The sequence below is a fragment of the Equus caballus genome, chromosome 8 (genome assembly GCF_041296265.1).
Source record: "Equus caballus isolate H_3958 breed thoroughbred chromosome 8, TB-T2T, whole genome shotgun sequence".
NCBI classification, from domain to species: Eukaryota; Metazoa; Chordata; class Mammalia; order Perissodactyla; family Equidae; genus Equus; species Equus caballus.
In genome coordinates, this window is record NC_091691.1 from 40680098 (window position 1) to 40695972 (window position 15875).

At 43.8% G+C, this 15875-nt stretch overlaps 1 protein-coding gene across 12 annotated transcripts in view; it reads left to right on the plus strand.

The window, feature by feature from the left end:
• Window positions 1–15075, plus strand: part of LRRC30 (leucine rich repeat containing 30) — a 37596-nt gene extending 22521 nt beyond the window's left edge. For 3 of the 12 annotated variants that reach the window (XM_070275551.1, XM_023647433.2, XM_014727774.3), the window contains 5 exons: window positions 516–591; window positions 3620–3818; window positions 4102–4177; window positions 11590–11749; window positions 14175–15075. The gene's annotated coding sequence lies outside the window, so the exon portion shown is untranslated. Of the gene's footprint in view, window positions 1–515; window positions 2471–3619; window positions 3819–4101; window positions 4178–11589; window positions 14065–14174 lie in introns of those variants that run through there. The other 9 variants (XM_023647434.2, XM_070275559.1, XM_070275554.1 and 6 more) reach the window with 8 other exon arrangements.
• Window positions 15076–15875: the final 800 nt, after the last annotated feature.

The window sequence follows — 15875 nt, forward strand, 5'->3', positions numbered from 1 at the left end:
GTATCCAGGTTACTAAAATCTCTGAAAAATGACAAAAATATCCCATTGATTGAAACATTTTGCTCCACAACCATGTTTTCCTCTCCATTAAAGCCTCCTAGAGTGAACATGGGCCCAGTTTCCTTGTGGTTGTAGATGTAAGGGGTGCAGAACACTGGGAGAGGTTTCCAACAAAAGAACCCAAGCCCACAGATATTAGTCAGGCCAAAGAAACCCTGAACGCTTCCCATTAGACCTCAATGAGCACAAAAGAGGAAGAGTCTTTTCACTCTTTCAAGGAGAAGTCCTAGGTGGGGCTACACTGCCCTTTGACTCTGTAGATCCACACGAAAGATAACACCCATTGTGCTTTGTTTAGGTAAGTAGGATCCCCTTCTGTAACAAAAAGCTCAGACTCTGGTGTCACAAGGATCTGAGTCCACATGGTAGGCTGTTAACATCGTAGCTGCATGAACTCACAAGAGGTACTTAACTTCTCATCTGTAACATAGGGCTGATAATACCTATCATTGCAGGGTTGCTGGAAGGATTGAAAATGGTCCCTCTAATGCATCTGGCACAAGGGAAACAGCAGTGATCTCACTTGACTGTGTAAGTCCATGAGTTCTGAGACCATATCTTGATCATCATTGATTCTAAAACGCCTAGCACATAGTAGTCCTACAAATACTCCTCAGATGAATGGACAAAGTACTCAGTTACAGAATGAGTCAATCTTGGCAAGACAGACAAAGGTGCGTTGCTGTCCTATCAGAAGCTTTCAGTAGGACCAACACTCTGGATGACTTCAGACTGAGGCATCCAGTTGCTCCAAGGATGAAAGTTGTCAGTTCACTGCCTGCTGCAGCCTCAGGCATCTGGGCTGGGGGCAGCCGCTTATTTCCACTCTTAGTGCCGAGTCCTGACTCTGTCCAACAGACTGACCAGATGCCCATCCACATCCGCTTCTGATGTGCCCTCACCTCCCTTTGCCTCATTCCCATTGACTTCTCAACCTGTCTACCTGATCCACTCACGTAGCCAGGGATTTACTGCCTCCCACATGCCACTTGTGGAAAACAGCAAGCAGATGGAAGAAGGGAAGATGCACGTTTGCAGGCACGGCCAGAGAGGACACTGAAAGTCAAACCCCACTGTGAAAAATGTGGTTTTTCAAATAGTTTGACTGGGAGGCTGATTTAGTAAATTATAGTGGTGAGTCAGTAAAGTGATATCAGACAGATGAAATATTTAACATGATGTAGTAACCCCTCCGGTAATGTTAGAATGTTCACCTTTGTTAATCTAAAGCACTCCCTGATGAGATAAGAATGTATTTGAGCATTTCTTATGTAATTTATTTTTTAAGATTTTATTTTTCCTTCTTCTCCCCAAAGCCCCCGCAGTACATAGTTGTATATTCTAGTTGTAGGTCCTTCTGGTTGTGCTATGTGGGATGCCGCCTCAGCATGGCTTGATGAGTGTGCCATGCCTGCGCCCAGGATCCGAACCGGCAAAACCCCGGGCCACCAAAGCAGAGTGCAGGAAATTAGCCACTCGACCACAGGGCCGGCCCCACAGCACCATTATCAATTTATATATCAAGCAGTTGGAATTCATTTCTGGATTATTTTCATTCAATAATTAAACAGTACTGCCTCTAAAGGAGACAAAGTCACTTGACTTGTCGCTGTGTCCCAGTGGCCCCTTTTGCTGGCTTGTAGGTCTTTCCACAGTACAATTGCAAACTTACCAATGGCCAGAATCCTGCATGTGACATGGACTGGTATTGCTCTTGTCACTACCAATCACCCTGGGATTTCGCTGCCCAGTCCTCCCCCTGCCAGATCTGAACTCACCACATGTGTTTTCCAATTGCAGGAAAGCTGGAAGCCAAATGGGAGGCCAGAGAGATGGCTCTTGGCACAAACATTTCATTGATTGATTCTTTCACGACTGGCGTGAATTTTGGGGTGCATTTAGGTTATGAAAATTATCTAATTAGCCAGACCCAGATAGCATATACTTCTCTGTGTGGTAGTTCCAGAGCTTCATCTGTGGTATTTCTGTTTGACAAAAGTAGACGATGCCAATTATGTAGTTTGGGGTGGTGGCCAAATACCTATCAAAGGCGGGAAAATAATTAGCTCTGCTATTTGCAAGCAAAGCAGGGTCTTGTCACAGCCTTTAGAGATCAAAGGCTACCAATTTTACTGGCTGCATCACTGAAATGTTTCTATTTAGACAAGGAGCTGGCAAGAACCATATTCCCTTACTTTGCAGAAGTGCCTAAAACAGCTGTTTTAAGATGTTCCTCTGGAATGGCAGATAATGGCAAACATCACTTGCCTCATGGCTTCTGGAACCTCAAGGCATGCTGGAATTGAGAAAGTTGTAAAATGAGTACATAGGTACTTGATTGTTCATTTGTGCATCTGTTGGTTTGTTTCAAGATCCCTGAACAAAATAAAGAAGGTTTTTTGGTAACGTATCTTAGGGAACCTTCCCACACTAATGTGGGATCTTTATTTAATCTTTTTTTCTGATGCCCAGTTTGCCCCTGACTCAACTATCCAGACCCTCAGGGAGGGACGGGCGGTGCTCCTGGCCCTTCCGAGTAGCCTCTGCTGCCCTGCCTATTGCGCTACGATTTCCGCTAATCTCTCGCCTCCCCTCACCATTGGCTCCTCCCTAGAGCACTGACCTGGCCTTGTTTCCTAACCCACCTCTTCCCAGAGACCTTATTTTCTATTCTCCATCCTTTTAGTGGCTTCATATCTCCTCCAGTATTTGATCTCTTCTCAAACACAGTTTCAGTTGCTTCGGGCAGATGCTGTTCCCAAGAGACCCAGAACAGTGAGGGTGCCAGACCAGCCCGGTGCCCCCAGGGCAGGCCTTTCTGAGGGCGTTCTGGGGGTCTCTGGAACCATGTCTGATGCTGGTGCTGGTAGTGACAGCAGGAGGGTCTTCTCATTAAGCAGTTACACTGCATACTGAATGAGTTACCGTGGACTTCCTAGAGGCACCATGACCAAGCATTCGCCACAGCATTCGGCTCCCACTGGATCTGCTCCCCAGGGTGATGCCCCAGACATGGATAGACAGGCCGGAATATTCTTATAGTGCAGTGGGCACTTTATCATATCAGTATCATTCTTTCCCTTTTATCTGTTTCTTGAGTACACACTTAAAACATTCTATGTTAAGTTCTCTTGGAATTAGACAGTGATGCGGTAATTTTTTATATTGGGGGGAGGAAATGCAAAGAAGGTTTCCAATTTAAAGTTTTGCCAGCAGCTCCTGATTCAGTTCCCCTCATCTCCCACTGAAATAACTTTCAATTTATAAGGGGAGAATCTATTCACAACCCCATCACCGGGACTGGCAGCCCATCTCCCGCCAGAGTTTGGGAAGAATTTCTGCAAACTGTAGGACTAATGGGACTCAGTGGAGAAAGCAGAAGCTGGGCCCCCAGCAATGGAGTGCTCCTGCTGGCTGGAGGAGGTTGGGGTCCCTTTCATCCTTCCCCCAACATCGGCCCCGTCTGTAACAAACAGGCCTCGACTCTCCAGATGCAACTATTTGACACAGTCAAATTCTGTCTTCCTCCTCTCCATAACAGTACTTTTGTCTGACCCAGTTAGATAATTCTGCGATCTCTAAGGAAGAACACTGCCTTATGGAGGGAGTAGTGCCCTCAAATCACAATTAAAGAGGACAGAGTCCAGAAGAGCCCCGTGGCGGCTGCTCCTCTTCAGGTGCTCGAATATTACAAAGAGCCAGAAGGTCAGACAGGGCGGGTAGGAAAGACATGCTGGATGCAAGCCCCAGAGACACAGGTAAGTGAGAGGGATGGGATGTCCCCTGCTCTTTCTAGGAGTGGAACAGAGTGGGGACAGGAGCTCACAGCTGCTCATCTCCTCCTCTTGTGCTGCTTTGTGTTCTTGGGCAAGCAAACAGCAAACAAGAGAGCCTTTGAAAAAAACTTACAGACCAAAGGAAGTGAACTTCATGCTAAAATTTCACTGGAAGTGATATTTTTCTGCAAACACTCCTAGACCATTTTAGAGAAAAATGATCATCTTTCATAGGATGAAAAATTGTGTTGTCTTTTTGAAACAGGAACAAAATGTCTAAAGGAGAATGGACCGAGAGGCAACCGAGACAGAATGTGAAGAAAAGTGAGATAATAAAAGAAGTAAGCATTACAGGGAACTAGAAATTCAAAGCTAAATTAATCTCCCTGGATCCAGTGAAGAGCAGAATGACACCTTGGAAACTGCTCAACGGTGACAAGACTAACCGAGTGGCCCTCCCAGAATGGAGAGGAAAGAGAATTGCAGGCAAAGACCAGGACGCGGGTGGTGTTGACAGTACAAGACGAGAGTACAGTGTAGGGGTCAAAGAGCTTGACCTTTGGGTCATGCGCACTTGAAGCTCAGTCCCAGTATGTACTGCGTGTGTGGATTTGGACGAATCTTTCATCTGTAAAACAGGGATACTGACATCTACTCACGGCGCTGTTGGTGGGGAGGGGATAACAAGCAAGCGTGTGAGAGAAGTGAGGGCTGTTCCCCAGCAAAGAGACGACAAGTGGAGCAGATGCAGTAATAATCAAAGACATCATTGGGGGAGAGGAGGAGAACTTTCCTGAGCCTGGGCTGAAAAAAGACCTGAGTGTGCAATTTAGAAAGAGGTTGCCAAGTTGAGGCATCGGTGACATGAGACGTCTTTACAATATTTTTGAATTGCTGGGATCAGGAAAAAAATCCAACAAGAACTCACGCAGAAAAAATAGGTTATCTAGAGAAGTTCAGAAACTAGAGAATCATTGAATACTAAGATCTGATGATGGAACATTTACCTTTTGAGGCAAAGCAATTGCAACCCCTAAATATATGCCCCGTTGGGTTATTTTCCATATGAAGGCAACAGAAAGATATTCCCAAATATTTAAGGTTCAAGAAATAGGCATTAACGTACTATTCTGGTAAAAATTGCTTTAGATGTCCTCTAGCCAAACAAGAAACTATCTGCTATTGGTGAATGGATAATTGTGATACAAAAGGACAAATGGTGAACAATGAAAGCTGCTAATTGTAGATTTAGCATAAATCTATGAATATAGCATAAAACCTATGAGTTTGTTATAAATTTAGCTTGAAAGTCTCCTGAAAAATTTCAGATTTAGTATAGAATTTTATTTGGTAGAAAAATAGTAATAAGAGAAAATTGGTCTAAAATCCCAGATTTTATTAATAAAGTCTGGGATATAGGAGGTAACTTTGAATTAAAACAACGCAAAATACCTCATCTTATGTCATGTACACAAAAGCTATCATGTCATGGCTTAATTTTGGTAGTTAGGGAAACGTATGATGTAATATTTTTATAGCTTAAAAGAAACTCTTGTTAGATTTAAAATAGGCTATGCCTTCCAAGTCTTTGGAAAACCCAATGGATTTACAAAACACTTAAAACACAAGTCTTAGTGAAGAGCCATAAAAACAGTAAAGTTTTAAGGACAAGGGAAAATATGCAGAATTTAATCTATATATACAGAATGATTCAAACTTTAATGCCTGTGTGTGCACGCATGTGGGTGGATGTTAGCAAAAAGAGTGAGAAGAAATGGGCCAAAATTTGTTGGTTTCTATAAGAACACAAGAGGAGAAGTGGGACAAGATGTGTAGACAGATAGCCAAGATCTCGCCGGGCAAGCCCTTGGTCCCTCTGTAGGAAGCTGACGGGGTGGCGTCTTCCCAAAGAGCGTGGTTGCAGGCCCTCTGCCAAGCCCACCTGCGGCCCTGGCATCTCATCTCTGCTCTTGTCTATTTAAATTGTACATAGGGTGCTAACTTAACATCTATTCTTCCAATAACATTTATGCCTTAATAGGCATATGATCTAAACAAATAACTTTCTCATGATGGGAATTAGAGAAGTAGAAAAAAATACACATTAGAAAAAATAAAATGTGGGAAGCACTGCCTAACCCCCTTCCTCAGGGCCAATTTACCCACTCTCCAGCAGGCCCAGGCCCACAATAGTTGGTGGGGCCCATGAATGTGTTTAAACTCTAATTTCTTTTAAAATCAGAAGAAAACTGAATATAATAATAACAAACGTGTAATAATGAATCCAGTGTGTGTTATATTTGTCTTTATACTAGCACAGTCAAACAATATAATTTTTAATAATTTTTATGGAGGAAGAGGCAGACGAAGACAAAAATGCCTAGGGCTCATGAAAGCCATAATGCAGGCCTGCCGTGAAAACTAGCGCCCCTCAGCTCGCCGACTGCTACACCCAAAGCGTCCTGAACTCATAGCACCCTGAGCTCAATGCCCCCTGAACTCTTAGCACCTCTGAGCTCATTGCACCCCTGATCTCATAGCACCCTTGAAATCGTAGCACCCCGTAGCTCATAGCACACTTGAGCTGGCTGCCTCCCAAACTCATTGCACCCCAAGCTCATTGCACCCCAGGGCTTGTGGCACCCTACTCTCCCCTGCCTTGCCTGAATCACCCACCTGAGGCAGCCCCAGTCACAAGTTAATAATCAGTGGGAGAAAATGTCATATTAACTGGTAAACTGGCATTACTGATCTATACAAACAATATTGTTTGTGCTCCACTTTTACGTGAGAAAAGATTTTAGCACTTTTTATTGTATACCATCTTATACAATATAAAGTATACATGTGAATGGTCATGGAAAAGCCTGGATATGAGAGTCAGAAGAGTTTGACCCAGGATCTAACATTCATTTGATGTCAAACTTTAGGTTTATTACTAAACTGGCGTGAGGCTCAGTTTTCTTACCTGCAAGATGAGGATAACATTTATTTTTAGAATAAATTTAGCTAAAATGGACCATATGCAAAGTGCTGGCACTCCTGTGGCATACAGTATTCACTCAACAAATGGTTGCACAGCAGATCAGTTAACATAAATGTCCAGGATCTGATCTGTTTCAAATTAATGATATTTCTGGAGTTTATATATCTTAATGTGAAAAGGCTACGATGACCAGAAAGCAAAAGTCCAAGGGATGTGTTTCATAATGTGAGAGACATAATTTGGTAGAAAAATGAATGAGTTAGGAAGATATATATGAATTAGAAAATGTCTCATTTTTATAAATGTGCCATGCAGGGCAATTAAAGCACCTACTCAATTTCAATAATCATTTTGCTAAGCCAGGAACAGCTGAGTTTACTTACCATGGAAAAAATAAGCCAGTATAGAAAACCCCAAAATATATATTGACATAGATTTGTCTAACCATGATTCCTGGATCAACAAACAATTATTGAACACTTACTTTGTACTTCTCGTCCCTGGGGATTCAGTGGAGGATCAGATGAAGTCTCTCTCCTCATAGACCTCACTCCTGGGAGAGATCGAAAACCAACAAGGAAAGAAATGTGAGCTGTTGATGTGTTCATGGGTGTTCGTTACATTATTTTGCTACACAACCATCATATGTTATTTCAGATAGTGTTAACTGCTATGGAGAAAAATAAATCCAGGTTAAGCCTATAGATGGTGGAGGGGTTGCAGAAGGAGGCGATTTGGACAAACTATTCAGAGAAGGCAGGATCACATCTTACTCAGTCTTTCTCCCCCATGGTGCTGAGCACAAAGTCTGAGGCACTGTAGGCTCTCCAATTAGTTTTGCTAAGTCAATGTTATCAATATCATGAAAATACCCGTTATGACTGACATGCTTTGGTATGCTTTAATAATTTTTTGAGATTTACCTTCAGGTAAATTTCTATTGCCCTGAAAGCCTTCAATTATCATTGAAACGAAAATGTTATATAGGCATGGAAACAAATTTAACTTCATTTGCTTCTATTGCAAATGATGCGTAAGCACACTTGGAAGAGCAATTCCATTCAATTGATATCCTGGATTACAGTGAGTCACCAAATGTCACATTTAGCAATGTTGGTGTTCGATTCTAGGAAATTGGATCACAGGGAAACATACTTGACACCAATATTTCACTGAACATAATCTGATCACTGACGATTTAGAAGCACCTTAGGGTCTCATGGTGTCTCGCTGTGAATATCACTTGATTCTGTTCACGTGCCAGTGAACAGAGAGTCGTGATGGATTATGTGCAGGTAGCAGAGAGACGGCATGTACACCTGTGGACAGTAATGGGGAAACTATAGATAAACCACACACCTACCTCAAGGATGTGAAATGAGTTCCACACAAAATAAAAATGAAAAGAGAAAACAGAAAAAACCCTGTTACATTGGAGACCATAGCATCAAATTATCCCAGAGGTTACGTACATTGTTGGCTTTGTAAGCAGGACTGTGGCCATCATGGGCCCCCCTCACACTTCCCAGGCTATGGGCAGGGCTAAGCTGGCAGCATAACGAGGAGGCATGCCCGCTGTCCGCTTGCACGAGTTCTCCTGTCCTGATCACAGAGTGACGAGCTGTGCTTGGTCTGATGCATCCATCCTTGAATTGCCTTCTGCCCCCTTGACTTGATCACCATTGCAATCCTTTTTGGTTTATTTTATTTCTCACTCACTCAGGCTAGACACACCCCTCACGCATATGCACCACTCCAACATTGTTTCAGGAAAGAAAATGTAAAACCCTTTGCTCTTTGCAGTAACACATATGAGTCTATTTTCTTCTTTTCTGTGATATTTGCATTTTAATCTTCACCTTTAATTTTGCCTGTAAATTTGTCACATTTCTTGTTAAGGGTTTTCAGAAACAGATAGGGAAAGGTGGTCTTTCTTCCTCATCCTGGGAGGGGGTTAACAAATAACATTTATCGTCCTCATCATCTCCACTCTGTATTTTCAACGCTCTCTCATAGGCACCAACCTCTCCAATACCCCAAAATGGCATTTATAAGCTGTCACCCACTTCACCTACTTTTACAGTTTGCTACTGCTCTTGTAAAAAATATTTTAAGACCCGTTCTAGTGCTAACATCCCACGCTTCACTCATTCTATGGAACAGGTTCCTGTAATCTTATTCTCTCTCATCCACAGCCATAATGATTTATTTCCATACATTAACTGTCCAGTTTCAGTTTCATCTGCCGAGAGTTTTGCCAGAAAGTGTGGCATACTCCCTATCTTTGGATGAGGTACCTTTTCAAAGAGCCAGATGCTTGAGAGCATGCCTCCCCTGGAGTAACTGGATGTGTGTAAGTTCACCTGCTCTGGGCAGGGCCACACACCCTGTGGAAACTAAATGACTTAGGCCTCATGCATATGCACCTTCGTGCCTCGTTAACTGGCATGTTTTGTCCACAATTGACGCTCTGGGCATCAGCTTTGAAATACTTGTGATGTTTAGGTTTGACAATGGACAGCAGGTGGCACTCTCGTTTTAGGATTTCAGCTCCTAAGTAAGGTTGTAACAAGGGAAAATTTCAGGTGCATTTAAAAATTTATTTATATATTTTTGTCTCTGCCAAGCCAGAAATGTACTCCATTTTCTTTAATCAGGTTCATTTGCTTCCTACTGTGTTACTTCACTTGGGTAATAGTCAACCCAACCTCTCCCCCAGCTATGTTCTTTCCTGGGGCCGGGATGAGGTCTGAGATTCGCCAGAGTTTGGCAGATAGTTAGTTGAAAGTGCAGGCCTGGCAGACAACAGAAATGCGGTGTTTACATGCAGAACTGGGTGTCACTCCAGATAGCTCCAAGTCACCTATTGCAGAAACCCTGTTGACCAGGGGCAAGTTTACCACAGTCCAGAGACTGTCCCTGACTGTCCCTGTTGGAGGTGAGGGAGCCCAGAAGAGGGTTCTGGAAAAGGGCTTGTCCAGACAGCTGAGTGGGAGTCGGGGTGACAAGGGGAGGCGATTCCCGGGGGCACCCTACAGCCTCCCAGGGGGACTTTTGTTCATTCCCTCTGAGCATGCAATGAGTAGAGCCTTTGGTCAGCCTCCAAAGAGCTCTGAGGCCATTTGTTCATTCGTTCACTCATTCATTCAGCAAATACAAGGCCTTCTATATTCCCAAAGTGGTGGTTGCTCAAGCTATCAGTCAGGGTCCAGTCAGGAGACAGAAACCACACTAGTTATTTTAAGAGAGAGAATTTAACATAAAGAATTATAGGGGCTGGCCCAGTGGCACAGTGGTTAAGTTTGCACGCTGGGGTTCACAGGTTGGATCCCAGGTGTGGACCTAGCACAGCTGGTCAAGCCATGCTGTGGCAGCATCCTACATAAAGTACAGGAAGATTGGCACAGATGTTAGCTCAGTGACAATCTTCCTCACACACACACACACACACACAAAACAATAATAATAAAAAAAGAATCGTAAACTGTGCATAGGGTTGTTAACTAGATATCTAAATAGACAAAAGAGACAGCCAGATATCCTGGCATAGCGGTGGAGCAGCTGCCGCCCCTGTGGCTGGGGTATCAGACCTGGAAGTTCTGGGCTGACCGTGCTCGGTCTCAGCTCTGAGGAGCCTCCGCTCAGCTGGTGCTGGGCTCTGAGCCTATGCGATGAGGACGGTTCTTTGAGTGTTAGCAAAACTGCCAACGGGATTCGGCCGCTGCTGTGGAGAGGAAGAATTGTAGCTAGGGGAACACCCGGAGGAGTGGCAAGCTGACACGATCAGGTCCGCCCTCCCTCCTTCCTCCTCCCTGGCTCCCTCTAGCGCCTCCCACTGGCAGAACCTGACGGGGGCTGGGGGCACAGCAGTGATGTGGCGTGCAGGCCCAGCGTTGGCCTCACAGGGCTGGGTGTAGACACAATAGCTGAGTCACCAGCCACTCACAGAACGTCATTTCCCCAGCCCCTTGGGCTTCAACCCAGGACAAAAACAACATGAGATTGAAGTATTGATCCTCTGTCCTGTGGCTCCTAGCTTGGGGAAGGGAATGTGGTCAGTGACTCATTTCCCTTTATTGCTCTGATCTGACATAAAATTTCACTAAAAGTGGCATAACTGATTTCCTCTCTTTAGCTTGAAGATTTGAACAGAATTACCCTATTTTATGTTTTCACCCTCCCACCACTACATCCTCATGTTTTCTTAGCATGGTTTTACTCTTCACACGAACCAGATCCAAGAGGAGGAAAAGTATGTCAAAAGGTCATCGTGAGTCTTTTGTTAAATGTAAATGGTCATATTGAGTTGAATTAATGCTCTTTTAAACAAGCCATAGCTACCACACTTTCAACATCTTTCATTTATGATGGTAACGTCTCTGCCATCAGATCTAATAAATTTTGCACATATTAGCATTCCCAATCTGTATTAAGATGCTTACTTATGCAATTGTTTTTTATTTAAGAAAAGTAGAAGTGGAAGGGATTAGGGAGGTTTGGGTCCAAAGGAGAGAAAACGGAAGTGAATGGAGAATTATTTTGAAGACCACTTGGTCATTGCTTTGCTTTTAGGGAAGAAATTTATCTGGGACAATAAGCATCAATGGGCAAGCACCAGTCAGAACTGTACAGTGGCTGAAAGTTAGGAAGGGGGGCGGGGACTGGTGCAGGAAACATACCAAACTAGAAATACTGAAGATGGAGTTTGGGCTGGGTGGTATCTGTTGGCAATACATCTCCTTCTGTGTTTTTTCTCATGTTTCACAGGCCAGAAACTTGGAAATTGCATTTCTCCTTCTCCCTTGCCAGGAGTGTCCCGCACACATTTTAAATTTCATCAACAAGATGAATTCACTCGCTGTTTGGCACGTGGAAGGGTGCCATTTCGTTTCTCCCTCTGGAAGTCATGGATGTGGTCCTGCCAGATGTGAGTTATTTATTCAGCAGCTTCAGCCCCGGTATCTCGTTCACCTCTGGCCTACAGAGAATCATCCACGAGACCTGCGACAATTGTCTGTAGGTTCCCGACTTGAAGCAACATCAGCTCTTAACTCTCTAACAGCAAGGTCTCCTGAGCAAACCATACTGATTCAGAGGCGGGGGAGGAGTACAGACTAAAAGGCACACGCCATCATAAAGTCACTCCTCTGATGAGTTAGTCTTACTTCCCCACCTTTACCAGCCAGACAAGTTTCAAGAAGCTCAAGAGATTATGTTCTCTACATTTCTTGGTGACCAAATGTAGGTTTGGATAAATCTTGATAGATTGAGAAACCTCTTGGTCCTGGTCCAGAATAAAAATGTGCTTGTAGTATCTTTGATATCAAGGAGACAGCTGAGGTGACCACGAGGGGAAATGACTGCCTTTTTTTTTCGCTGGTATGAGCCAGGCAATCCAAATCAGAAGCAAGGAGAAGGTGCCCTCCTTCCCTCGGACGACATTAACCGAGAGTCGCTTTTCATGCAGCAGATCTGGCTCAAGTCCTTTATGGAATGTGAAATTTAATATTCATCCCTGGAATGAAGATTCATCTCTTTAGAAGCTGTTCACTATCTCACTCAAGGTGTTAGTACTCACGTGGGATGAACTGAGAAGTCCACATCAATTGTGTCTTCGCAGGGCTCTTGATCTGTAGGAAGAGAATTTAATCCCTGAAACTTTAAATTGTTTTGAACAGTACTTGTCACAAATATACTTTTTCTTTTTCCTTTATTTATCCCTCTTTATCCATTTTTAAAATTTGGAATCTATCTTAAATATGAATTTATAAATATAAAGTAATTTTATAAATTGAAGAGAGTTAAACAAATGCTTTATGATTACAATTTCTCGAATAAGTTCTTTCCTTTTAAATACTGAAAAGTTAGGGCTAGCCCAGTGGTGCAGTAGTTAGAGTACGCACGTTCTGCTTCTGTGGCCCAGGGTTCGCATGTTCGGATCCTGGTCTGGACCTACATATTGCTTGGCACGCCATGCTGTGGTAGGTGTCCCACATATAAAGTAGAGGAAGGTGGGTACAGATGTTAGCTCAGGGCCAGTCTACCTCAGCAAAAAGAGGAGGATTGGCAGCAGATGTTAGGTCAGGGCTAATCTTCCTCAATAAATAAATAAATAAATAAATACTGAAAAGTAAAAGGATTGGTTAGCATCATCATTCAGAACAACAGTCTGGATGGAGGCCACCAAGTTCATCTGCTCTTGGCATTTCTGAGCAAGGACCACACTGAACCATGCAGACCAAATCTGCAAGGCTATGGTCCATTCATTTGATGAATGGTAATATGTTTGGTATCAGAGCTCAGAGGCTTTGATTGATAATAGTATTTGCTTTATGCTATTTGCTTTTCTTACATGTTGCCCCACAGGTGATCTTAGTGATTGGTCATGGCAGTGCTATGAAGGAGGTAGAGCAAGTGGCCACCTGCCCGCATTTGACCTCATTGCAAAGAGACACTCTTTTCCCTACAGCCGTGAGAGCCGGGTGTCCCAGTTTGGCCAAGACCAGAATGAGTGCAGAGTCTGCCCTGCACTTTTGGTGTGGCCCTGATAATCCTTGGGACAATTAAAGAATAAAACAAAAGGAAAAACCTAAAACCGTTGAGAAAAGTAGGAAGCAAATACTTCCAGCTATTCTAAAAGTCTAAAGGGTGAAGAGAATAATTTTTTCCCATCATTTAAAAACTTGGGATTCTATTTGACTACAGACGCCAGCTGTCCTTCCAAGGCCCTGATCAAGGACCACAGCCACCAAGAACCCTGAGAGACCCTACTAGCCCCGCCTGTCTGCTCCTCTCCACAGCCCCATAGCACCAACGAGCAGGCTGTGAATGTTGGTGGACGGAGGCAGGGCGCTCCCGATTGTTCTCTGTTTCTCTGAGTGTCTTGTCTTATCTCCTTGACTAGACTGAAAGAGTCTTGGAATGGAAACTGTGTGTTGGAGAGCCACATACAACCTCTGTGGCTATCCTACCTGGCAGCCCAGCTCACATGAGGCTGAGCTAGGACACCTGGTGGCCACTTCCGACCCCCTGCCAATCTTCGCTGGTATATCCAAGCACAACTGCACAGGGAGGGCCCCGAGGCAGGCCTCCTGCAAGGCAGTGTTCCGCGTTTCCACACCCACCACCAGCCCCTCTTCTCCAGGGGCTGGCTCTTCAGCTTAAAGCACACATGAATAGAAGAGGATTGTGCACTCATGGAATTGTGAAGACAGTAGGAGAAACGGCCATAAGGAAGGCTGGGTACAGTGATGCAAATAATGTCCTCTCTCTCTCTTTCTCTCTCTCTCTCTCCAACTTGTCTTTGTTTATCTTGGTAAATTGGCTTCTTCTTTCCCTTCTAATCCAAACAGATTGCATCCGCTTGGCATGGGGCGCTGCTAAACCCAGGCTTACGTCCTGTCAATGTGGCAACCGCAAAGAAAGGAGACTCTCACTCCTGCTTCAGGATATATGATTCCCAGAAAAAGCCTCTCACTGGCCCAGTGCATGTGACACACTCACCACTGTGACCAGTCGCTGAGGACAGGGCTATGATTCTCCAGGCGGGTTATCAGGAACCATGATTGGTAGACCCACCAGAAACAAGAGCTGTGGAAAAGCTGCTCTCCCAAGGAAGGGACTGCTGTTGACCTACACACAAAATGTCTCCTCTGGTGATTTTTCTGAAGAGTCAACATGATTTGTGCAGCAGAATTCCTCCTACTAATAAAGGGAATGGTGAGAATGAATATTTGAACCCATATATATATACTTCTGCACAACTACCCACCAGCACAGTGGCCCGGGGTGAGCACGGAATTCAGTTCAGAAGTCATCCTCCTCAACAGAAACATGCGGGGAGGCAGCCTGCGTGGCCATCAGCCCTCGGGATCATGCCTGGCTTAAGACAGCATTCTCTGTCACTCAGTTTCAGGAACATCTGACACACCTTTTCATGCTGAGAGCTAATTGCCTCATTTTCAGCCTGGAACTGTCCCTCTCGTGATAGTTTTCCAATCGCAGTGATATATTTGTCTAGCCAGCGAGCACCGCCAGCGCCAGAGCTGTTCTGAAGAGCAGTCGGGTGGGGAGCAGGGGTTATTCATCAGCACAGTAAACAAAAGGAAATTCTCTTTGAATCGACAGTTACAAAGCAATAGCATACTTTCCTTGATAACATATACATGATGGCAAAAGCGGTTGGTTATCCATTTTTAATCTTCATTAAATGAATACGCTCGAGCATGGAAGTTATACAGGAGCTACTTCAAATAATGCAATGAGTATATTACTAAAGTGGTTAAGTGGGAACCCAAGTGAAGTTGAGCAATATTCTATACCAGCGCTTCTTCATAACCACATAAAAACCAAAACAATCCACAGGAAAGATACGGAAGATAGATAAATAAAAACAAAGACAATAGGTATGTAAAAATAAATAAAGTCCGTTGTAGAGCATTGAGCTAGATTCTACATTTCTACGCCCCTTAAAATGTTATTTTTATTACCCAGGAGTGAGTAAGCAATAGGTACTCACTTCAACTTGTACTTTGATTTATTAATTTATTACCAATGGTTACTGATCCCTTGCTATGTATAAAACATTCTGGCAAGAAGTATAGAGAATACAAAATAAACAAACAAACAATGATCCTTGTCCTCCAAGAAACTAGAGTCTAGTTGAGGAGTTGAGTTATATCCAGGGCACACATTACTATAAATTAAGCGTCGTGGGTTATATGTCCCATGAGTAAAATACATGGTATTTTCCTCCAGAATTTAGAAGAAAAAAGAAGTTAAGGCAAGACTTTTTGGAGGTGCCATTTGACCTTGGCCTTGAAATGTGGATGGGGATTCCGTCAATGGAGATGCTAAGGTGTGGCAGGGAAGGGATGTCCAAAGGAAAATCATGGTGGGTATGGCAAATAGTTGAGTATGAAATAAGCAGAAATTCAAGTCAGAAGTTAAGGAAGATGCAGCTGGACAGGGAGACGGTAATAAAATTGTGGGAGCTTTAAACGCTAGGATGAAAGCTTTTCAAACTTACTAGAGGTGGAAAGAAGCCACTGGAA